The sequence below is a fragment of the Thunnus maccoyii genome, chromosome 3, assembly GCF_910596095.1.
Source record: "Thunnus maccoyii chromosome 3, fThuMac1.1, whole genome shotgun sequence".
NCBI lineage: Eukaryota > Metazoa > Chordata > Actinopteri > Scombriformes > Scombridae > Thunnus > Thunnus maccoyii.
Genome location: NC_056535.1, coordinates 21,791,697 through 21,816,372, shown reverse-complemented (window position 1 = coordinate 21,816,372; position 24,676 = coordinate 21,791,697). Strand labels below are relative to the sequence as shown.

Sequence of the window (24,676 nt, the reverse complement as noted above, 5' to 3'; positions counted from 1 at the left end):
TGTCAAAGGAACCAGAAAATATTCACATTTAAGAAGCTGGAATCAGAGAATTTTGACTTTTTTTCTTAAAAAATTACTCAAAATGATTAATTGACCGTAGAAATAGTTGGTGATTAATTTAATTGTTGGCAACTAATCAATTCGTCAACTAATTATTGCAGTTCTAGCTGTATGTACTGTATGTACATATCTTCATTCCATATCACATGTGAAGTAGAAAAGCCATAAATTAGTTTATTTGCCTTTGCATTTAAAATTCTATCTCTTCAGCTACATTAGCAACATGATCATGATTCTGAAGCATTTTTTCCTGTTTATGGGATTTAGATACAGCCATCATTGAGGTCCCACTTATCCTACACACTCATGATACAGCAGCAAATGCTGCACTGCAGTACCCTTGTTTGAGATTAAATGTTTTGAAAGCCTCACAGTCTTCTCTAATGACAGAAGTAATAGTCAATCATTCATTTGATTGATTGGCGTTGTACCCACAAGATACTTATTCACTTCTACTAAAGTTCGCTTGAAAAGTTATAGGCTGCAGGACTACCAGCAAATAAATGCATAATGATGGGTACCACTGTAAGCAATTTACTGTAACATTCATGTGGCAACTTAGAGCAGACAAATGATTTTCTCATTCATTGCCTCGATGTCCTGTAGGCAACATGCTGTTCCTTTACTTCTGCCTCAATTTCTCTGTCCTGATAAACTAATGAACTAAACATTTTTGGAGTGCTTTTTGGCTGCAGGGAGATGATCATATGTCAAGACATCTCAGTGTCTGTGAATTTGGGTGTTTGCATGCACACGCGTCTTTCCACGCTACCTAGACTACAGGCACAGGGAACAATTACATCCCCCCCTGAAGAGCAATATCTCAGGCTACAATAATTCACTGTATTTTATTGTAGGTTGGCCAATCGCAGTGTTTTACACTGTAATTTACTGTGCAATCTTTGAAGTGGCTCACTCTTGACAAATAGTTCAATAAAACCTTGTTTCTGCTCTGTGGTATGGCTATTAGACCCCTCTTGACATATCATAAACTATTACTGTGATCTATTCGGACATTAACAATTACAGATGTTCCATGAGCTTGCCAGAGAGGCAAGAACCAGCACCGCATGTGGTGAACTCACATGCTTCTGTACTTTATCAAACATAAGCAGGCCAGTGTCTGCAAAAGTGTATTTGGCACAACTTTCTGAAGTTGTTTCTTTAAAAGTTAAGACATTTTACAGATATGATCTGCTATTAGTGAAAGGGAAAATGCAGCTCAGTCTCTGTTTAAGGAGTCAAGCTGATGTGCCCCATCTCACTGTGGTGAGAGACAGTTTGAGTACATGGTGGCAGGCCAGAGTAGACGTCTAAGTATAGTTCTCTGTGTGTACATGCATATGTGTTTGTGTATGCATGTGTGTGTGTGTGTGTGTGTGTGAAGTTTTTGGGGGTACTGTCTATTTACAGCTCAGCCTGTGGGAGATGTCCAATTCCAACAGAAAGGGCAGGGGGGCATGGGAAGACCTCCACTCTGCCTCATGTCATCCTTTTCTGTTAAGACTTTAAGCACTGTTGTTGTGTGTCTGTGTCTGTGTGTGTGTGTGTGTGTGTGTGTGTGCGTCATGTCAAGGTTGTGGAAAATAGTCTCAGTGCACAAGTAAAAGATTATGACACTCTTGTTTGCTCATGCACACATGATTGTTGAGGGGGAACAGTCTAAAAAGATTTGAATTTTCCTCGTGGCTCCCCCCGCAGCTGGTTGTTTACAAGCCCAAATACTTTCTCTTCCACTGATAGCTGTTCAGAATTTTCAGAAAGGGAGAGAGAGAGAGAGGGATAAGTAGAGAAAAAGAGATATAATTTAATATTTTGACTGAATAATCTTTAACACAATGTTCACTTACAAGCTTTTTCTGGAGCTTTTGACTGCATCTCAGTCTTCATTGCAAGATGGAGTTTGCTTTATTGTCAAGATGGCTCAGTATGATTAGCGCTGGTTGGAAGCTCCACAAAAAGATTGTAAGTACACCTTGAGTTAAAATGATTTTGTAAAACTACTATTTCCAAGGTCAAGAATAATTTTACTCTCAGCTATTGTTAAATTTTTTTTTTCGCTTGAATTTATAAATGTAAAATATGTTGTAGAAAATATAGCACCCAAATTCCTCTCAAAATGATACCCTGCCCACATTTTCTGTTTTACTTACAATGCTTACTTTACTTACAGAAGCTAAACATGCTCTAACTGCCTTTAAATGTCTGGGCATTCCCGTGAAGTTCTACTTGAGGATCCTGAGGCTCATCTTGTGGCTCTTTGAGTGTCAAAACATCTTCAATATCTTCATCTTTTTCTGCAAATTGACTATCATTATTCACCAACATTGCTTTGTGATGTAAACAGATTGTGTTATGGTGCGTAAGTAGAAATGATGTGGCAAGGCAGTCTATTCCCACTCCTCCATTGTAACCAAGTTGCAACCACTGTGGGACAATGTTGCAGACAGTGTAGACGTGCCTAAAGGTGATAGGTCCTCTAGGAGTGGATCCCCAGTAGCAGACTGTGCCTGATTCTTATTACACTCCTGACATTCTCGCAATCTTATTCCAGTCAGATTGCAAGAAAACAAATTTTGGCAGGAACTGTCGCCACCCTGCTGCAAGAAGGTCGGTGTCCTGCTATTTCCAAGCGTGTAGCCTCCTCAGTAACTGGTCCCATCTTTATGAAACATGAACCTACTCTCTAGGTCCTCTGCACCCCCCCCCCCCCCTCTCTCTTTTTCTCTCTCTTTTTCCTGCTATTTCTTTTTTTTTAACACATTTTAAATAGATGGCAAGAAGAGTGTGACTGTAGCACTGAACAATTTGAAGAATATCTAATGGGAATTTTTCTAAACCAGTGCTCTGATAGCAATTTAAAATGTGATTATTTTCTAGAAATTTAACCTCGGATCTAGTTAGCTTAATTTATTAATCAAATGTGTGAAAACGTTTTGTTTCAATAAGAGAATATTAAAACTTAAAGTGGGGTATGTTTGAGAGCCTGTGTAACTTGACTGACAGGTCCCTACGATCACATTCTGGTGTGGGGGTTACTGTTTGCTCGCACCACTTAGCTCTGCCTTGGCTTCACCCTGTGTGCTTTACAGTCTTTGATTCTAACTGAATTTCATATTAGCTTATCATGCTGCTATTTAAAAGGGTAACTGCTCTTATCCTTTCTATTGCTTTTGCGAACATCACACAATGGGGACAGGAATCACAGGTAGTAAGTGTCATGAAGCAGTGAGCTCAGTGGTAACTGTGGTCGTAATTATGAGTTACAAAATATAAGTGTGCTTTATAATGTTTTGCCATTGCAGTAAAAAACTAAAAGAAAAAACACAGAATGGAAACGAAACACACACTCATCTTTTACACCGTAAAAGGGAATCCCAAAGAATATCATTTCATCAGTAAAGCTATGCGTGTGTCAGTGTGTGTTCTCCTTACAAGAGGTCATGCTGGCAGGTCCTATATATACACAAAACTGGCTCCTTCCCTGCCTCCCTCTCTCTCTCTCTCTCTCTCTCTCTCTCTCTCTCTCTCTCTCTCTTCCTCCATCTCTCCCTCCCTCCCTCCCTCCTTCTCTCCCTCCCTCTCTCCCTTCATTTGTTCTAGGGACAGAGCCCTAGTGGGAAGCTTCTTGTTCTGTACTTTCCCGTGCTGTGCAGCTTTCCAACCGTTCAGAATGAGTTCACTTATGGCAAATACACTGTCCATGCGATGTGGAAAAGCCCGGTTTGGCCTGCTGTGTACTCTTGCTACAAGCTCTCTAGGTTATATTTAGTCTTGGACAGGCCACCCTGCTACTACAACTATCATCAGCACCAAAAAGGATATCTGGGGAAACTGTACCTAGCACCACCACCACTACATTTTCCTGTCTGCTGTTTCACTGTAAGTAAATCCTTTTAAAACAATGGCATTCTGTTGAATTTGAAAGGCTGATTTTGTCACTATGGTGAGAGCACAAAGGGATTAGGCAGTTACACTACACTTGACATGTATTGAAGTACTTCCATTTTTGTAATCCTTTAATGTCACCTTTTATTTTGTGGAATTGCTGTGGTAACAGTCAACTTCAGACTTCCTTTGAAGTGGTCTCAATACTGAAGAAAGAAATATGTGGTTGTATAGGATGTTAGTTCTTGCTTAAAAGCAAAGAGAAGAGACTGGCTTGTACTGTAAGTGGTTTTGTTTAAGCATATGTAGCGCATCAACATTTGTACTGGAATGACGTAGTCAATGTATGGTAGTCACGGTTGCAATAACTCTTAAGTCTTTATAAACACATCAAGTTTGCCCTTAATAGCCTCTGTTTAAGGCAAACTGCAAATTACCACCATTAATTGAGACTGCTGTTAAAACTATAATCAGATATGGCTTTTTTAGTTTGAGTGCTCCGGTCTTTTTAATCCTTATTCTTGGCAGTTTTTCTGTCTTTGACAACACACCATCTTTGCAATGTGTTTAAATAAGGAAATTCTACAGTTAAGTACATATTTGTCTGCAGAGAAAACATTAACAAACTTACTCATCAGTTACAGAGGGAAGGAAGGGGGTAGGATTTGGGTGAAGGTTGTGCTTGCATTTGACAGAGGAAGCAGACAGCAAGACATGGAAAGTTTAAAAGTGAGTTTCTCATCCCTGAAAATGGAAAGTCAGAGAGAAGGCAGACGTTAAAAAAAGAGAGAGAGAGAGAGGATGGTGGGAACATCTGGAGAAACAAGACCAGTGCCAAACCCTGTGACAACATGGAGGCACTGGAAAGTCTCCTGAGAGAGGCTTGAACACACAGTCTCACACACAGTTTGATGATAGTATGAATACATTGGCTAATAGCAGTGAGCTGAGTCTATGGCCAATGGACTTCTTTGGGCCACATTTAAATGCCCAAAAGTGCTTTTTTAAAAAAAATATATGCTTCATTATTATTCAAGGTGTCAAACATAACACATTATTTAATTTCTAAAAGCACAATTAATGCTCCAGCCTCATATTTCCCCCATGTAGCCAGTTGCCATGTAATTGGCAATATGGTGCCTAATTCACTGATAGCCTGTGCCTGCAGTGTTCTGCACAGCTCACCTGCAGAGCTCTACTGAGGAGACATCATGTGGCTATATGCTCTGTTTAAAGACTTTGTAATCTAATGGCATACTGCAGTTTTATACTGTAATCCAGTGGTATTCTGCAGGGGATATCCTCAATGGTAACCTTTAATCAAAATGTAATTAATTGCATCTGATGCAGTTGCGTTTTATCTGGGATTCCTTAAATAACAGGAGCTATTAAGGATTAACTTCCAGTTTTCAAGTTTTAAAAGGAAAGGTATTTGAATTACTTCCCTACCAGTTAGCTGGAATGTTGTCTTTTCTTTCTTTTTCTTTTTTGAGTGCCATAAAGAGTCATTGGTTAAGGACAGAATTGTGCAGTATAAGGACAGAGGGAGCTCAAAAAATGCAGCACTGAAAAGACCAGAGGGATAGGGAGTGTAGGAGACATAGAGGGCAGGGAGATGATGAGGTGAGGTGTGGGATCGAGCTGTAAGAGAGCACTGCTACCTTCTGGTGTACTGACAGGTTAGTTTTCATGACACCAATTACTTGCAGTGGAGAGTGTGTGTTTGTGTGTGCATGTGTGTCGAATTACCTTCAGTAAGTCATCCCCTCATCCTTTACTGCACGGGGAAAAGCTGCTTGATGGAGCACTCCCACCTGGATTCCCCCCTCTATATTTTTCTTACTGTTTTTCATCACTCACCTCCTCTCACTCCCACTTTCTCCTCTGCTCTCAGTATTTTTTTCTTTACCTTTTCTCCCTGTGTGTAGTTTATTCAGTTATCTAACTAAATTGATGTTGATGTTTTGTAGATACCTTCAGTATGCCTTATGGTCCAGTCAACAATAGAAAGAAATGCACTAAGACAGAAATCTGGGGATTTCAAATGGCTGAGTGGTATTTAGCATCGTCTTTATATGCTGTAGAATGAGTTGGGATAAAAGCGGGAATGATAAAAATGAGCTTGAAGGTTTTACTATTGACCTTGGAAATAGTCGTTTGACAGAGAATTCTTAGCACAAAGTCCACTTAATCAGAATATTCTGTAGTTTTTCAAAATCCTAGCTCAAGGTCCAGTTACTGGAAGTCTTCTGGAACTTTCAGCCACTTCTCATGGCCTTCATGAATAAAGATGAAGGCCATGAGAAGTGGCTGAAAGTTCCAGAAGATTTCCAGTAACTGGACCTTGAGCTAGGATCTTTTTTTTTTTTTTTTGGTCAAATAAAACAGATATTTTAGAGAACCATATATATTGTTGACATACAAAATAGCTTATTATCTGTGTTGAAGCTTGTGCATCATTGGTCAGTACACAGATTGGGCTTGAAGTACAGTTTACAGGTCAGTTTATAATTGAGGCATATAAGAGACCAACCCTCTCTCCTACAAATTGTAGTATAGTAGTTATATAGTAGTAATTTGTTTCACAATTGCGTTGTAATCGCAACGTAACCACAACATGGATTATGTTTACAGACGTTTTTTCATGCGAATGAAACACTAGATACTGTATGTACCACAGAGATGTCGTAGGGAGGGTGTTTGGTTTGGATGGAGAACATACAAAGCGCTGGACATCGACACCAGAGTCGGCCATTTGCATCCTGAATCCCGTGGGTGTTAAGGTTTAGACAACAAAAGCGCTTTGGTTAAAGTCAGTGAAAAATCATGGGTTAGGTTAAATGTTAATAAACACATCCTGTCTTGCGCTTCAAGTCACTGCAGAGTTTTTAATGTATTATTGTATCGTATTAAACCAAGACCACAATCTTTCCCTAACCTTAACCTCGTTATGCCAGTGTCTTAACATAACCATAAAAAAAATGTAATAATGCTGTAATTACTACGAGCATACTTTGAGCATACTTTCACTAAACAACAAAAGCAAATTAGTCATATATAATTGTAATTTCTGAGACAGGATTGAGGAGATACTTTTATCTACATGTACAGTGATTTAGATTTAGATTTAAAGTTGAAAGTATGTTGATAATTATCAATTTTACTCTGAACATATAACAGTGTGTGTGACTGTGTGTATTTTTTGTATGTGTGTAGGATTTGGGAGGAAACAAAACCTTCCTCTGGTGAGGTGGAATCAGTTGGAACCAAGCAGAGGGTTTACTGCCTAATGAGAGGGCCACTTTTTTTCAAAAGTAAAGCGAAACAGCCTCTTATATTAGCAATAAATAAATCAAAGCACAGTCACCACTTGCTCCTTGTATCAGGCAGTGTATAGGAAATAATGGAAAAACACAGCTTGCCATTTTCTTACACAAGTCTAAAGGAGTGAACGGAAAAATCCTGTTCGGTCAGTGGAAATAGCCCCTGAGAGGAAATAACTTGACCATGCTAATGCTGGGTCCAGAGACGAGTGTACCACGACCATTAAAGTGCCAGGAGAGAGATACAATCAATGAACCCACGCACTCAGTGCACCAAAGAGCAGTGCGGTACGAAGCTTAGCGAGGAGCAACCTGAATGCCCATGCTCGAGTTCCTGCTCCACAGAAATACAAGAACAGATATTCCTGTATGTGGTGGTTAACCAGATGTCCTTATTCCTGATGGGGCTGAGGGATTGTGTCCATTCTAAGCAGAATATCTCTATGCTGCCTAACCAGCAAACTTTTTCTAAAATAGCCAGCTGCCCCAGTCTGCTTGTGAGGTTACTCAGTTCAGTCATTGGTCTTAGTTAATTAGCTTCTTGTAATGATTGCAGCTAGAGGGAGAAAGAGGAGATATGTAGAAAGAATGGAAGAATGGTATGAGGGCCTGGTAGAGAAAGAGAGAAGAGGTTTGGGAAGAGCAGAGGGGGCAGAGGAAAAGCTTATGAAATGTTCATGTGTACAAAACTGGAATTCCATGAACATTGTCTTCCATAGATATTTTTTAGCTCTCCCTTCAACAAAATAATTGATTGTCCTTCTCTTTTGAATGATTTAGGATGTCGTCATACTAAAATATCCCATGAACCAATGATCATGTAGTCGTCCCTTGATTTTTATGAATATTTCCATACCATCTACATTTTTAGCCAGTATATGAGTCCCTACATTGTGTTTGTGAATTAGCTGTGCTATTTTTTTTTCCAGCCATGGGCCTGTGTGTGTATATGTGACCTCCTCTTTTAAGTTTGTATTTAAATAAATTGCCAAAATGACACCATTAATGCAGTTTTCAAAATAATGTCAAATTTTGATATTTTTCATTAAAGTAATATCTTAATTCAGCTTACATTTCTGTTTTCTGATAAAAGGGTTTATTACAATTAAGTTAAACACATTTTCTGAACTTATTTGAGTGTACTAGCTGAATGAAAAAAATTAATGCCAATGGTCATTATATCGACATTATTAATTATTTCTTCAGTGTTTTTTAATCTCTTTTCACTTTTTTGTAACATTATCTATTTTAGTCTGAGGTTCTGTATCAATACTGCATGTAAAACGTGTTCAGGGGATCACTCATCTCTTGCCTTTTTCAATAGCCTGAGGGCCAAACTGTTACCTACTAAGGACTAACTGCTTAAACAATCCAGTTGGTGTCTTGTCTACCCCATGTTTACCATTGCCTTGGAGGGTCGGCTCGCCCCTGTCAACGGAACCCCCGCCCCTCCTGATAGAAACAAATAAAAACAAATGGAACTTGTACTATGTGTGCTGTGTGAACCTAGCGAAGACTCTTCGGTCAGAGCGTGCAGTGTGCCCTCGCATGTTAGGTTCGCACAACACACGCAGTGTCCAAGTCCCGTGATTTTGTGTACGAGTTGCAGTTGGGTTGTTCACACCAAAAGCCTATTTCTCTGCACCGGCCAGTAGCTTTCCTGCTCTAAATGGCGAAAAAATCCCATGGAAACCGTTGTAGACTACTTATATTGCGCTTTATAGCCACCAAAGCCTTTCACTGTTGTCCTGTAGAAACTTGTCTTGTCTTGTACTTGTCCACATGAGGGATAAACTTTATATCTTCCATTTTCTTCATTTCTCCCTTTTTTCACAAACTCCCTCGTATTAAAGCAGCATCGTTTATTTGTTTTCTCAGCAAGTCATGACTTGTGATCAGCCAATAATTAGGAAAGCCTATGGGACCTAAATCTACCTCTCTCTCTCCGTCTCTCCCCTCCTCTCTCTCTCACTTTAAATAATGACAGGCCTAAAAAACTTAAGTAGCCTAAACATAACAACAAAAAACCTAAACATGTATCCTAGTTTACTTTTGTGGTAACTCAATAACAGACCGAATTTTCAAAAGGCAAGTGATACTTAAAACCAGATTGATCATCTTCCTACAATGTGTCAATTTAAAACTTGCATCAATGCAGATGGATTAATCAACAACAACAGTCAAGACCCTGTAAGTTGAGCATTTAATATATTTGTGCTTCTGTGGTGATATAATGGAGATATGACAATGGAGATCTGTTGTGTGTTTTGCTATGGTGTTTTCCTGTGAAATTCGCACTCCTACCAGGAGGTTTATTTACCTAATTTATGTGCACTTGTTTAATTTTGGCTCAATGTAGAGAAATATATCGAACAACCGCCTTATTGCGTGCATCTATGATGACACTGTTGACACCACTTATCCGTGATACGCCCGCCCTGTGACAACACTAGTAGTTTTGGGGGGGCCTACCAACCCCCCTGAAAAAAATCCTAGAGTAAACACTGCTACCTTTAGATCCGTTGACATAAAACTATCTCAAATCTTGATAAAATCTATACAAATACATACATAGTGGATGATCTACCTTTATGTGGGTTAAACTGAAGTTGGAAATTAGTGGATGGTTTGCTTTTCTTGTTTGTTTTATATGCTTGTCTGTTTGTGTGCACTGCATCCATGAGTATATTACATATTGTATTGGTGATTCGAGTTGAATATATATTTCTTTCATTTTACACTCGATTACAACATAAAATAGCTCTTCCCTTTAACAACAATCTGAGTTTCAAGCACTCAAAACCTGTACACTTTACTCAAATAAGCCACAATTATCATCATATTGCAACACACATTCCCTCAAACCTTTCCACAGTGAGATTGTTCCTCTGTGAGAGCAAGCCTCTCTTGTGTACAATGTGACTGTGCCTTTAAAATCCCTTTAGCCTGTTAACAAAAAATAATTTGTACTTTATCACAGCACACATTGCTAGATTGATTTTCTACCTTCCAGGCTGTCATGGGGTCCATTCATTTTGGTCACATGACAGTTATCTGGGAATAATCTTTGAGATTAGTAATCCATCACAGTGAATAAGTAGTTGTTAAAATTCTGTAATCATTGTGTGTTCATAATCATACTGAACAGTACATTACTGTTTATTTGGGAGATGAAAGTCACTATGGCGACTTTCTCTATAATTAAAGGATAACACTGGCAATTTTCTGTATTTTTTCATCATCAACAAATCTCATGTGCAGAGCCAAGCCAACAATGAACTGATCCCAGTTACAAGTATTGTGTGTGTATTCAAAGCCTGATATATCTGCCTCCGTTGTCATCTTAAAACTATTAAAAACACATCAGTGAGCCACACTGTTGCACTTGGTGAAATGTTCCTTCGTCATGAAGATTATAGTCATGGTAGTTCATTAAGAAACGGCTCCAAAGACTAATAACAGCGATCAAGCTTTCAGTTTCCAGAAAGTAGTTCTTTGTAAGGCAGATGCGGTGCCGTTTACAGAGCTTCACTAGCTTGTTGTGCTACATATTGCAACCTCTTGACTTGTTCTGATGTTTTTTGAGAAATTAACAATATACATCGCAGTATAGTGTACAGTCTAGTATGTTAAGTCATCCAAACACTGCTTGTAATCCTTGAGAACCCAATTAATATTTTCTTGTAAAACAATGAAAATCATGCCACTTACAGCACAATTCTCTGTCTGAGCCATGAGGCAACTAGACAGTCTTCTGTGGCAGTAATTCATTGCTAAGGAGATGTAAATAGGGATTACAAATAATCAGGGGTTAAATTGGGATTTATTATGCCGGGGGGCTCTGTGGTTTCAGGATTGCCATGAGTGTACATGTGTGTGCGCACAGACTTCAAAATCTGATTGATGTCATTTGACAAACTGTAAATAAAATATAACAAGATGAGACAACCCTCTGCTCTGAACACTAAAATGCTAATCAAAGTCATTCCAGATACTGTTGGCAGTGTGCGCAAAACTACAGCTGACTTAATCTTTCTGTAAATGCACTCTTCTTGACACTGTCACGAGAACTATCTGTGTTCCCTTACCAGTGTGTCCCTTGCTACACTTTCCCACCCTGGGTGCAGGTTCCCACCCAGGTGGGCATCTGCACCTGCAAATAAAGCCTATAGAAAGTAATAAATCAAACCCATCAATTACCAGGCAACCAACGTAATGTTTGCTCAACATAGTCCTCCCCATGGTGTACGGCAGCTTTCATAGGACTATAAAAAGTACCTGAGTGCCTATTTCACTGATTTGGTGGAGTGAAAGGAGTGATTTGGTGGATCTGTTAATCATAGATAAAAAAGGAGACAGTGAGTGGAAGAGAACATATTAGAGGAGAAGGAAAACAGACAAAATGGAGGAAAGGCCCTTGTGACTTCTCTCATGCAAAGGCGATGCCACCTTCCCCACAAGCCAGCCACAGCAGCACAGTAGTCTGAATCTAGCCCTGATCAGTTTGCAGTACCACAGTCAGTTGTCACAAGGGGACAACAGAGAGGGAGATGCAACTTTTGCACAACAAAAAGGACTGTAAAAGTAATGTTCTCTTGCAGTTTTGTATGTTTGAAATTTGCAAACCAGTTTGTTTTGTTTTATGACTAATACACTCAGTGCAGAGTTTATTGTGTACGACTGACAGAAAAGGAGGGCATGTGGTTTGCAGGCAGTGTTGATTGATGGTTTTAATAGTTATAATGAAACCTGTCATTCAAAAATGTTGTTGCGTCCTTTGCTTAAAAAATCATAGAAATAATTATGGCTGTTTTGTTCTCCTGTTTTAGATAACATGAGATCATAATTTAGCGTGATTGTTAAAGTATTTGCTTTATAAACAAATAGTGTCAAATCTAAAGGAAACACTCTCTCTGCTCTCTGATACATTAATGACGGATAAATCACCCATTTATTAATGACTCATAAGATATCTATTGATGCAAAATACATTATCAAAATTTGGGTATAGGGACTAATTATAAAGGGATACTTGAGCCAGGTCAAAAATGACCCGTTCCATATCATGAAGGGTCAGGTTATGAACAGTATGTAAGGGTTAAGTTTCAGAGGGGACTTTTGCATTGGTACATGGCATTCTCCTTAAAATCCCTATAACTTTGCTTAACACCAGAGAATCTCATTTTCAAAAGATTGCATAGTTCTATTACTTCGTTTTCCCCATATATTAATGGTAGAGAGCTTGGCCATGTGTTTTTATCCAACACATTGACTTTGTGAAAGAGTGATTCCTCTTCACTTATGACCATTCTTGTTTGCTTGCTTTTGCATAGTGCTTCATAGAACATTCTGGGATCTATTAACTTCTGCCTGCTGCCACTCTGTAGTGTTATGCCTTTAAAAGCACCTTGCTGCATAGCCTCATGCAGTTTTGTAGAAAGGGCCACTGTCTGGGTTCCTGCTCATGGTATTGAAAACATCTAGCTGCCTCTTTATCAGATTGACTGATTGAGACAGTCTAATGTCTCTGGACTGCAGAAGCTCAGACAGGTCTTTAAGCTCCTCAAGTGCGTCCATCAGCGGCCCAAGGTTTTTAACAAAAGCAATTGAGCTCAACTTTGCCGCTAGCCCCTCATACATTCATCTTTCACTTGAATTTCGGTTCACATCTTTACTTGCAGCTGTGAGGTGATTGTAGAGTACAGCATACATCATCCAAACAGCATTTACTGTTTTGAAAGATGAAGCCACCCACCTTTTCCCTAAGACTCGACCAATCCTTCTCAAACATACACCTACTTCAGAGACTACAGCATTAAGCTCTCTTAAGTTGTTTGGTGACTGATTATACAGACAGTATAACTTGTCAAGAAAAGCTGTGAAGTGGTTGGTCTCTGTGCCATGCTTGACTGCATCTGATACAGTCAGCACCAACTTATGGTTCAGAAAATGCCAGCCTACAAGGCCTGGGAACTTACTTTTCAGTTTTTAGTACACTTCATTTTTTTGCCTACTTTTACAGAGGCTCCATCTGAGCAGAATCCCACCAGACATTCTTCAAGAAAAGCATCATCAAGGCCATGATTCAGCAGGCAGTTCAGTAGTTCACTAGTGATTCCATCTGCGGTTGTATTCTCTAGCTCAGGAAGATCTAAGAAGAAGGTCAATGGCTCTGAGCTATCAACAAGACAAGCCGTTTTGCTTAACGAGGTACTTTCATCCACAGTAACAGTGAGCTTTGGTTAGGTCACTCTTATACTTGCCAATAATGCTTGCCTCATCTCTTTGGATATGAAACGTACAATGTCTGTACATGTGACATTTGAGTGAAGAACATGGCCAACATTTACACCATTTATCATCTGTAGCTCTATTAGTCCTGGATGATTAGAGTAAGGCTGGTTATTTTTGGCAACCTAGTACGCTGTTCTGAAGATATTGTGGGTTGAAACTAAAATTTCAGCTTGTGTTTTAAGAAAGCTTGATTCTAGAGCTTTCTCATCTTGTCTTTTCTGTATGTCTTCTGCTAATTTGTGACTGTGTGAGACACGGTGTTCATTTATTTTCTTTCTCAAAGATTTCATTTGCTTCTCCTTGTTGCTGCCATATGGGCCTACCCTACAGTTCTGCCATTCACTAGAGAATGTGTACCTCTGATTTCCTGTTCTCATTGCCCCAAGTAACCCTGCTTCCTTGCATGATTTGCATCCCAGTTTTTTAAGAAATGGGTAAGTCAGGTAAGTTATTACTTGCTGCTCCTACACTGCTGCCCTCTCTTGCTCTTCTCTTCTGTCCAAGCTGCTCTGCTCCTCTCTCATCACCTGCCCTGTTCTGCTCTGCATTTAAATAATGAGAATTGACAAAAGAAAAGGAAAATCTTAATATTAAGTGAAAGCACTGATGACAAATCTGACAACAGATTGAAAGTGCACCAAGGGACAATAAACTTGAACTAGCTTGGCCATTCAGTTTGGTGCTTTTATACCAAAAAATTAAATCATGATTGGATTACCTACTGAACATATTACAAAAGATACAAATGGCTTCTGCATATGTGCTTAGCTAAGCTAGATCAGTAGTGATGTCTGACGTACCTTTTGAAGAAGTGTGTAAGCTTCCTCCTCTTTGCTTCACTCATTTCTCTCTCATGTCCAAGCTGCTCTGCTCCTCTCTCCTGTGCTCCAAAAATACACACTTTTAACCCAAACCATGATCCTTTCCTAACCCTAACCAAGTGTTTTTTTTGTGTCTAAACGTAACCAGACCTTAACCACAGTGTTGTCACACCATAAGACATAATTATTTTTTAACAAAGAGAAGAAAGAAAAAAAAGAAAACATGTTTTAGTCATAGGTTTGGATTATTAAGACAGAAAAGTGTAAAAAAATATACACTGTTGAAGATGTGTGAAGTTAAGCATCCCCTGATGACAGGCCTATGTGTCCAATTTAACCTCTGGAAATAACTAACACCATGTCATGACAGTTTAATGGGAATCTAATGTAAGTATCTCCTCATTCCTAGCAACAGTTTGTAGTACAGCCTAAAAATCATAAATAAGAACGTGTTGCATCAAGCGCAAGCAACGATGTAAAGCACCTTGTCCTTTCTGACAAGCTCCCATCTCTTTATGGAATAAATGAAAACACCAAAGACTGTACCCCACAGTTTCAGTGTGTGGTACACTGTGATTGCATGGTGGCAACAGAGAATGTACCCTAATACAAAGTCTGTGGCAGCAGCCAGTGGTACAGTCAAATCAAATATTCCCAAATGCACCCTGCAATTAACTTGGAACATTGTTTGAATATTGAGTGTGGATGAATTGGGCCGCATCAATGCGGAATATTCTGCTTTACAAAACTAAATTCTTAAAGTCAATAATGTGAAATGAATTAATCCACCTGTTTATAGATACATGATATCTTATGTTTTACTTATTTACTAACTCAGTTATATCAAAATATAAACAGGGTTTGGTGATATTTGTAAGACTCAACCTCAATGTGCTGTAGCCTCCCAAGCAAGTTCAACATTTTCCCTTCAACAGTTTATTAATGTTTCTGTATACTGTCTTGTAGTGATTCTGCCCCTCCAACACCAGGTCATGAGTTTATGTGAGGCTTATCTGGCAAACTGTTTTCTAGCATCAAATTTCCAGAGCACCACAGTGGAGGGCACTCTACTTTTGAAGGAACAGGTGATTTTAATGGGCTCCAATTTGGTGGAATACTGATAATGTATTCTACCTAATCTCACCCCTTTTCAAGCACGAAATTACCAAAAATCTGTCACCATGCATTGTACACTCAGGCCATGTGTGCTTTACTGTGTGTAGTTGTGTTTTCCATTAATTATTAGAAGTAGTGTACATGTTTGACGGTGTGTGTGTTCATGAGAGAGAAAGAGAATGAGAGAGAGCTATGTATCACCCTATTCTGCTGCAGAGGTAATACTGGATGCCTGCCCAGTTTCTTCATGCACCATTGTTGGAACTCAGTGGTGGAGGGACTTTAACTTTCACACACACCTACTCACTGGTAATCCCATTTTCATGAAGTTAAAGATACAAATTTTCTCTCTTACTGGAACTGGAGTTCTTTTTGTTAATAATGAGAAAATTGAGATTAATCATTTTTAATGGATGATCCTCCGTCACACTTCCAGTTTCAGTTTAGGGTAGTCTCTGAGCATTACCTTAAGCAGGGGTCAAGGCCTATTAAGTCTCCTACATCTCCAGTCTGTTAAGTGATTCAAATATGTCTGGTGTTGGGCTCATTGGTGGCTGTTTTTGCCAGCTGGATAAACAATCAGAGCTTTGTAGGTGGGATTAAAAATGGGTACTTGATCTTCCAACATAGCTAGCTAGCTAGGTAGCAACATCCATGAAAAATGGCAACAGAAAAAATGGCTATAAAATGGCTATCAAAAGTCAAAAAAGATTTCATACTTTGTATTAATTTATATGGATGAGTGCAGAGACAGACGTTTCATCATAGAATCCTTCATCAGTGAGGACAAATCATATTACACCTCAGGTATTTATACCTACTCAGTGTGACCCGTGCAGGTGGTACTGATGACACTGATTAGTGCTGACTCATGTCAATTAGAGACACTTATGACAAAGACCAAACCAAACCAGTGAAAATATATAATAAATATAAAATGACTATAAAAATGGTTATAAACATGGCAACATTCACAACATCCTTTGATGTAGAAAAGCAGGGCCAGAAACTGAACCACACTCACTCTGTATCTTCATCTCATGTCAATCCTTTCTTACCTACTCCTTTATCAGTCCCTCCATAGACACAAAGCGCAACACCTGTAGCTAGCTAAAAAACATTCGTTTTCAGCATGTCAAATGATTATTTTAGCATCCTATGTCTACTAGAGAGGAAAAGGTCATTTACATTTTCTATGCTAAGATACAATATATGAATGCAAGGGCTGACAACGTCTACATAGAGACATAGCACCACTGTATAGCAAACTTCACTACATAACAGGCTGGCATGACACTTTTCACAGCTGATATGGCGACTACAGGTTGTTAACATAGGTGGGGAAATTACACGCACAGACATGTTATCATTTCCCATTTAGGCTTTTTTTACAGTTAGTATTTCAGCTGAATGCAGGTTAGATATTCTGTGAATATAAACGTCTATTCCAAACACCGCATACCTTTCACTTAAACAGCTGTTCTGTTTTTACTTTCATGTGTGTTCTCTGTGATTAGCAGCATGTCCAGGTATATGTGTTATTTTACGGAGCTTTTTTGAGCTGCAGGCTGTCTGTGCAGCTCAGGTCAGGTCTGTCTGTTACCACGCGGCACACAGTCCTGTAACGTTATCCACTTCTGTCTTCTTAAAGGCTCAGTTTTTCGCTTCGACAGCTTATAAAAACTTAGTTCTAGGTTCTTTACCCTGTTGGTAGTGCATCCCACCAAACAGCAGCTTTTAGGCATTTTTCTGTTGTTTGCTAGCAGACGGAAGTGACAAGGAAGCACCTTCACGCAATGCAAAGTAAATGGAGAGCGATGATTTGTTTTCCCCTTTGGGGAGTGTGGAACTTAATTGCGCTCTGTCTCTTTTCATCTATTTCCTCTATGTTCTCTATTTCATCAGTCCATTCACTCTAATCCATATTTCTCTCTTTGATATCCTTCTTTTATACCATTTGTCATTGTTTTCTTTCCTCACTTTGGTATTCTGTATGTAGAGATATAATGTGATACAGCCTTTAAAGCCTTTTTTTTTTTTTTTTTACCTAACTCCCCCTCTGTTTTCCCTCCCTTCTTTCTATTCCTCACTCCAACTTCTTTGTTCTTCCAGTTCTCGCTCTGTCGCCTTATCTAAGCCTCACTCATTCACCCATCCCTTCCTTTTTTCTGTACACTCCAGCACCATTCTTTCCCCTTCCCCTGTTCTCTTTGAACCTTTTCTCTGCTGCGAATCACCTGAAGCGTGCTTTAAGTGTGTATGATATGGAGTTGAAAATCAAACATAAGACATACGCACAAAGATGAAATGCATGTTATTGAAATGAAACAAAAGGCACCACCAGATCTAATGTGATGTATGATACATGATGTAATATGATGTAGCACCTCAGTTACACAGGAATGTGAGATGTTATCTGTCATATTCCTATTTTTTTATAGGTGCCAATGGAAACATCCTTTTAAAGGAATACTCAAACATTATGGAAAATATGCTTGTTTGCCATCTTACCCACAGTCAAATATGATATCAATTTCATCTCTATTTGTACAGAGATGGTGCCGGGAGGTATTTAGCTTAGCTCCAAGACTAGAAACAGGGGGAAACTGTTAGACTTTTTCAAAACGGAAAAGTACTTATTCACATTTCACATCCTAGTAGCTGGCAAGTAAATCATCAAATACACCTGGGCTGACTATGAGTTCTTTGAGTGAAAGATAAACTTAGGGAGCAACCAATGCTAGTAAGATGCTTCTCTAACTTAGTGCTGTGTATGTCTCTGCAATATAACATGGTTTCCATGGCTCAGTGGTTTGATAGGTTAAAGTAACTAGTATAATGTTAGCAGCAGACAACAACGGGTTACAAAGCTAATATTAGTTTCACACAACACTTTCAATTTGCATGGAGTAGCACTTCTTTGGTTTTTGACGCGTGCAAAGCCTTTCAACTAGAGCTTGACTGATAAATCAGCTGATATCAGCCGATATGATTTATATGTTAGCTGAAAGGTAACAAGAAATTACCTAATGGCTTAGATATGTTTGAGGTAGTTTGGAAACAGTGTCTCTGTTACATATTTCATCCACCACTAAACACTTACAAGTTTATTTTTCAACTGTAAAATGTCTCGGTCAGTACATATCTTGGTCACAGTTCTTTAGAATAAATATGTGAGTGCAACATCTGAGTTGGAGAAACACACAGCATTCTCCACTAAGCAAACATGGTACTTGCATACAGTATTTTGCAGGTTGTCTGTCTGCATTGAAACTCACCTCCTCTGGTATTGCCACAGAATGGTGAATTCATTTTATCCCCTTCAGTCTTGATCTTCAGATTGTACTGGTGTTTTTGCACGCATTATCCCTTTTAATGCATTTTGTATCTGTGGTGTGTTTATACTCATACTAGACGGATGATGAAAGTGACATACTCAGGCTTTGTCTGGGGCCATTACTAGTTGGTTCTGATCTCATATTTTCTCAAGTGTAATGCCACCCATGTTTCTTTCACCTTAGGTCACCCTCTGTAAGAGTAACATTTAACATATAAGGAAAACCTTACATAGCCAAAGGCATGTTCAGATAGTCATTCATGTTTTATGGGAAAGGTCCATATTACAAAGACTTGACTTCTGAGTCGCACAAAAAGCTGTGAATGAAAAGCTTGACTTGCTTTGGGCCAGACTTACATCCTTTATCCTATATGCTAAATGTGCTGCGTATCTAGCAGTATCTGCACCGTACTTACTTATAGTGTTAAAAATAAATATAGCCTTGATGTTAAAAGCATGCTGGTGTGTATTCCTTTTAAGTATTGGCATTATGAGGAGCTGCTCGTTGAGGTATGAAATGATGTTCTGATTTTATGAGGTCATGAAAGATGTGTCACGCAATGGGACACTCATAGCATTTAAATAATTTATATTTCTGATAGTGCTGTCTTCATTATGTTGGACCCGAACAGTTTTGGGCTTTGACAAGTACCTTTGAATCCAAGCAATAGAGCCTGTAGATCAAACATGCACTTAAGAAAAAAAATGCTTAAAAGAGCTTTTTTGTATGTTACTGCAGTGGTAAAATACCGTTGTGAAATCAGGGATTGGTGTATTTCTGTGGAATGCCTGTACAGTAGGTGCTTTGGATAGTGTGACATTGAAAACTGAACAACTAAATATGCACCATAGTTCAAATTCTCTTGAAAAAGATCTAGCGTGAAGTGAGGGTGTGAAGGTAGGTGATATAGTCATAAAATGATCCATAAGAAACTACCACATTTACAAACAATTTCCATTGGAGTTTTGCAACTTAAAAAAAAAATCATTACAGGAGATTTTGTCTAAAATGATCAAAAATGATTTGTATTGGTTATTCTAGTTTCAATGCTTGGTTGGGTATTTCAAAATACTTTCCTATCATACACAGAACACACACAGAGGGCTCGCATGCATGCTGACTTTTTCATCAACTAGATGAAACAACTTACGACACTGGGCTGCTTTCTTGGGATTATTCATATTCCCTTTTGAGAAGCTGCAGTTGTTATGTACAGTATGTATTATGTATGTGTGTGTGTGTGCGTGCGTATGTCAGAGTTTAGCAGGCACATGGCGATTTCTTTAAAGGTGTTTTGCCTCATGGTAAATGCTATGGTTTTCATCTTCCCTCTGATCTGCTTTTTTCTTAGTTCCACCTATTAATGAAATTGCTCTGTAATGTTTTTCTCTTTCTCTTTTTTCTGTCTTTAGAGAGCAACCCTGTGTAGGATGATTTGCTTTGCAGGTTCAGCAGTAGTTAAACTGTAACATCAAAGATGCCTTCATGTTGGGAGTTCTGTGTCAAGCTTTTGAAGATTGTTTGAGGATCTGGACAGCGAGCAGTAGTGATGGGAGAACAAGATGGGAGGAACATAGTTTACTAGCTGGAATCATACTGACAATGTTACGAGTACATGGCAGTAGAGGCTGACATTTTTTCGGGAATCCTGTGGGTCACAGGACTCCTGTGGGATTGCCGTGGGATGGGAGTCAGTTTCACTATTCATCACATGACTGGGACGGGACAGAAAAAAAAGTCAATGATAGTGGGTTGGACGGGAATCATAATAACAATACATCAGTTTTTATATATAGATGTGCAGTTCTAAAATGAATAAACACTATTTTTCTTTATTTGAACATAATGCTAGCTGTTCTGTTGTCTTTTTTTATTCTTATTTATTCTCTCCTGTCTGCTCTGGTGGCTGGTTGCTGGTTGGTTGCAGCCACCTGACCAGTGCATGACGTGTCAGATTCGGGGAAGACAGCGTTTCCACGCAGAGTAAAGGACAATGATCTGTTTATCACACTGACAGAGCTTTCGGGCAAGTCTGAAGTTTTAAACAAGTTGCTAAGAGTTGAGAGTGACGGTGTTAAAACTCCGTACACTGTTTGTAAGACGTGTTAAGTAGTTATGAAATACACCACTGACCTGGGAACGAGTGGTCTTCAGAGACACACTTGTAAAGCAGGTGGCGGTGAAATGCAGCCGAAAATCACCTCTTATGTGAAACGTAAGGTGCCAGTGATGGTCAAGTCTCGAGTCAGCAGAACATAAAATGATCTAAGAATAGGATTGCGAGAACATCATATCAAAAATCATTGCATTGCATTAAGACTACCCCCTCCTAAAAAAACACAACACGGGAACGGGATGGGATGGGAGTCATTCCTCTGGGATTTGGACGAGAAAGGAATTTATTTTTACTCTGTCATGGGACTGGAATGGGACAGGAGTATTTTTGTGGGAGTGGGATGGGACAGGGGTGAAAATCCACTCCTGTGTCACCCTCTACATAGCATGGGGCTTGGAAGCATGCCATTTGAGTTATGTTTCATACATTCATTAGTGTCCAGTGAGTGTGTTTGGGGTTAAAGTGATGAAAATGATTCAACAGATAAGTATGTATACGTGACCACACTGGAACATTGTTAACAATTATAGCCAGTAGATGCAAGAGTTCTTAATTTAGTATTGTGTGAAAGTCAAAGTTGCTTTAGTTGGAAATACAGTGCCTTTGAAATCCAGTCCTAATGGATTAATCAAAGACATCAGTAGGCTATTAATTTATTCAAGCATCATCTTGCTGCATCATTATCCTCATCAAAGTTCAGATCTTCTTCTTTCCTTTCCTTTCCCTCCTCCTTGTTTTCTGTTCCCCTTCTCTTGTTCTCTTCATCTTCTTTCTTTCTTTCCGTTTTTTCCTTTCCCTCTTCATCCTTGTCCTCCCTCTCTTTTTCATTCTCACTTCCCTCTCCCTCTAATCTGTCTTCTCACGTCTTCCACCACCTCCTCTTCCTTCTTCTTCTACTTCTCCTTCTTCCCTCAGTTTGCTGCAGTGCATCACTAGCAGGCACATTAACATCTCATCTCCATTACCCAGCAACGTCCTGCCCTCTCCCTCCGCTTTTTTTTAACACCCTCCGTCTTCCTCTCTCCTGCCTTTCTTCACCTGCACCATTTCCACCAGTCTTCCTTTAATTGTAATCGAATTTCCAGGCGTCATTTGTTGATCTTTTTTCTTATACACAATAACCTTAATTTATGCTATTTGTCGCTCTTCTCTCTGTACATGTGTCCTCTCCTCTCCTCTCCTCTCCTCTCCTCTCTTGTGATGAGCCGTGCAGTACTGTTTCAAGGGAGTGGATGCCCTTGGTGTGACCGTGAGAGAGATGGGCTAAAGCTCTGCAGTAGCAAGCCAGTGAGTGAGCAAGTTGTTTTCACTGTGAATGTGTGTCTGTGTGTATATTCGGATCATTTGTGCATTTTGTAAGCTGATATCTATACAAATACTAATTTACATCATTATGAATTGTATCTGTAACATGTAATGAGATTTTCCATGTCATCAATCACTTTCGGTTCAACAGTTATGTTTCATCTGTAACAATATAGTCTGATGTAGGGAACAAATGTGTAATCACAATAAAATAGCAGAATTATTGGGAGTAATTTGCATTTGTTTTGGAAATGTACTTAAAATCACAGCAATTTTTGTAAAAAGTTTAAGCATCCTCTTACTTACAGGCATGTTCACATGTTGTTTTATTCATCATAATAACACTGTTCTCAATGTGTCAATGTAAAATCTGTCAATATGTCTTGCTTTTATAACAAGGAAAGCAAAGCCCAGTCACAGGAGTTTTATAATGTACTAGTATATTTCCATGTAACAGATTTGGATATGATATGTTAAAATGATATGTGAAAGAGCACATAATGAAAGTAGCTGTTATTCAAAAGGCTTATTTAGTCAAAAACAATACAGATTAAAGATGTTTTGTTCGCGCTAGCTTAATAGCCCGATCTTTTTTAACAAGCACAGGATGTAGACTAAGAGCTGCTTGTGTGTGTGTGTGTGTGTGTGTGTGTGTGTGTGTGTGTGTGTGTAGGGTTGTACTCTGTGTAGCCTATGTGAGCTAGCATTATTCTCAGTGCCAGGCAGATCAGTTGCATAGCAACAAGAACTTTTTGAGGGCAGGAAATCTTTCACCAGTGGAATGTGTCAGGCACAAGAACAGTAAAAATGGAAAGAGAGAGATACATACACGGTACTGTACATACCCCAAAAATGACCATATTCAAGTTAAAGAAACAAACAAGATACAGTTTGGATTGCAAGGTTTGAAGAAATCATAATCTAACTGTTGTTGAAAATAAATGACAAGCAGAATATCTTGTTAAAGTAACATTTTGAAATTACATGACCACTGAAAATTTTCAACTAAAAAACTTGCATTCCTTTTACTGTCAGACTTACTGTGTATTTCCAAAACATTTGTGACATCATGAGCTCTCAAATTCTTGCAGAGGTGAGAAGTACCTTTCCATCAATTTTGCAGCTACTTTTGTATACAGTTTCTGCACTATGAGTAATTGAGATTATATTTAACAGCTGAATGCAACACTGTTGAATAACACAGTTGCAGTTACTGATGGAAATGGCCATTAGACTGTGTATAATTTTGTCTGTTAGGGTATAACTAAACATTCTTGGCATACATTAACTTTATTTAATTCAAGCACTGTACACTTTCTTCTTAGTCATATTCCTAAGTGCTTGGGGGAACATAAGTATAGTTTTTATGTTAACAAAAGCCATTTAGAGAGGGAGACAGCCAAACAAACTTGGAGAGAAGGCAGAGGGAGGTCAGCTTAAGTCTAAAATGCTAATTAAAATGCATAAAACTGTGGGACAGACTACAACGGCAACGGCAGGTTGCCAGACTGGTTAATCAAGCTGATACAGCAACCTGCAAAATACTTTTACAATAAATAAGTAATAATAATAATTTTGAAAATAACCTAAAGTAAAGAGTTTTCACAATCACCGTCATTTGTCAATTGTTTTATTGCTATTATATACACAATAGCATATTGGAAATCATGCTGTCAGATATACTTAAAAACTTGGATGTGTCCAAGTACTTACAGGCTGTATTTAAGTGATGTTCTGTACCGTAAAGCTTGCAGAAATGGCTGCAGTGAGAAGTGGTATTAATGACCCTGTAGAGTGCTTACCCAGCAGGAATGCTTTTGTGTGTGTGTGTGTGTGTGTGTGTGTGTGTGTGTGTGTGTGTGTGTGTGTGTGTGTGTGTTCCTTTTTTTTTGAATGGTGCCAGAGGTCAGAGCAGAATCCAGTTAAACACCTTGCTTCTTATAGATGATCCCCTCCCTCCTTCTTCCTACTGTATATCCTCCCCTCATTCTCACCTTTTTACTGTTCATTAGTGAGATTCACCAGTTGTAACTAGTGATGATATATTAAATGGCATCACAGGGCCTCTCACACACTGTCCTGTGTTTCAGTAGCACAGTTGTGCTTACAGTCTTTAGTAGGGTGTGAAAAGAAAGCCTTCTTTGCATATCTTGTGGTTACATTAAAAATGACTTGTTACTTGAGGTTTATTTCCATCACTGCCATTGGAGATCCTTTAAATGGGTGTAACCAACAGCTACAAAATGGTAAGAACAACAGAAAACTGTTCAAGTCTTAGATCTAAAGATGGTAAGAACCATGAATACCATGTCATGTATATCTTCGCCCTTAGTACACATAAATGTAATGGAAATTTTAGAGGCGATGAGAAACCATTATTACTGTGCAGAAAGTAACAAAATTAGCCAAACTGTG

The 24,676-nt window shown here is 38.8% G+C and overlaps 1 protein-coding gene across 9 annotated transcripts in view; it reads left to right on the top strand.

Annotated features, from left to right (window-relative positions):
* atp2b2 (ATPase plasma membrane Ca2+ transporting 2) overlaps positions 1 to 24,676 on the top strand; it is a 150,437-nt gene that overhangs the window by 10,701 nt on the left and 115,060 nt on the right. The window contains exon 1 of one of the 9 annotated variants that reach the window (XM_042405956.1): positions 3,686 to 3,942. The exons of the other annotated variants lie outside the window; for them this stretch is intronic. The gene's annotated coding sequence lies outside the window, so the exon portion shown is untranslated. Of the gene's footprint in view, positions 1 to 3,685; positions 3,943 to 24,676 lie in introns of those variants that run through there. 9 annotated transcript variants of the gene reach the window in all.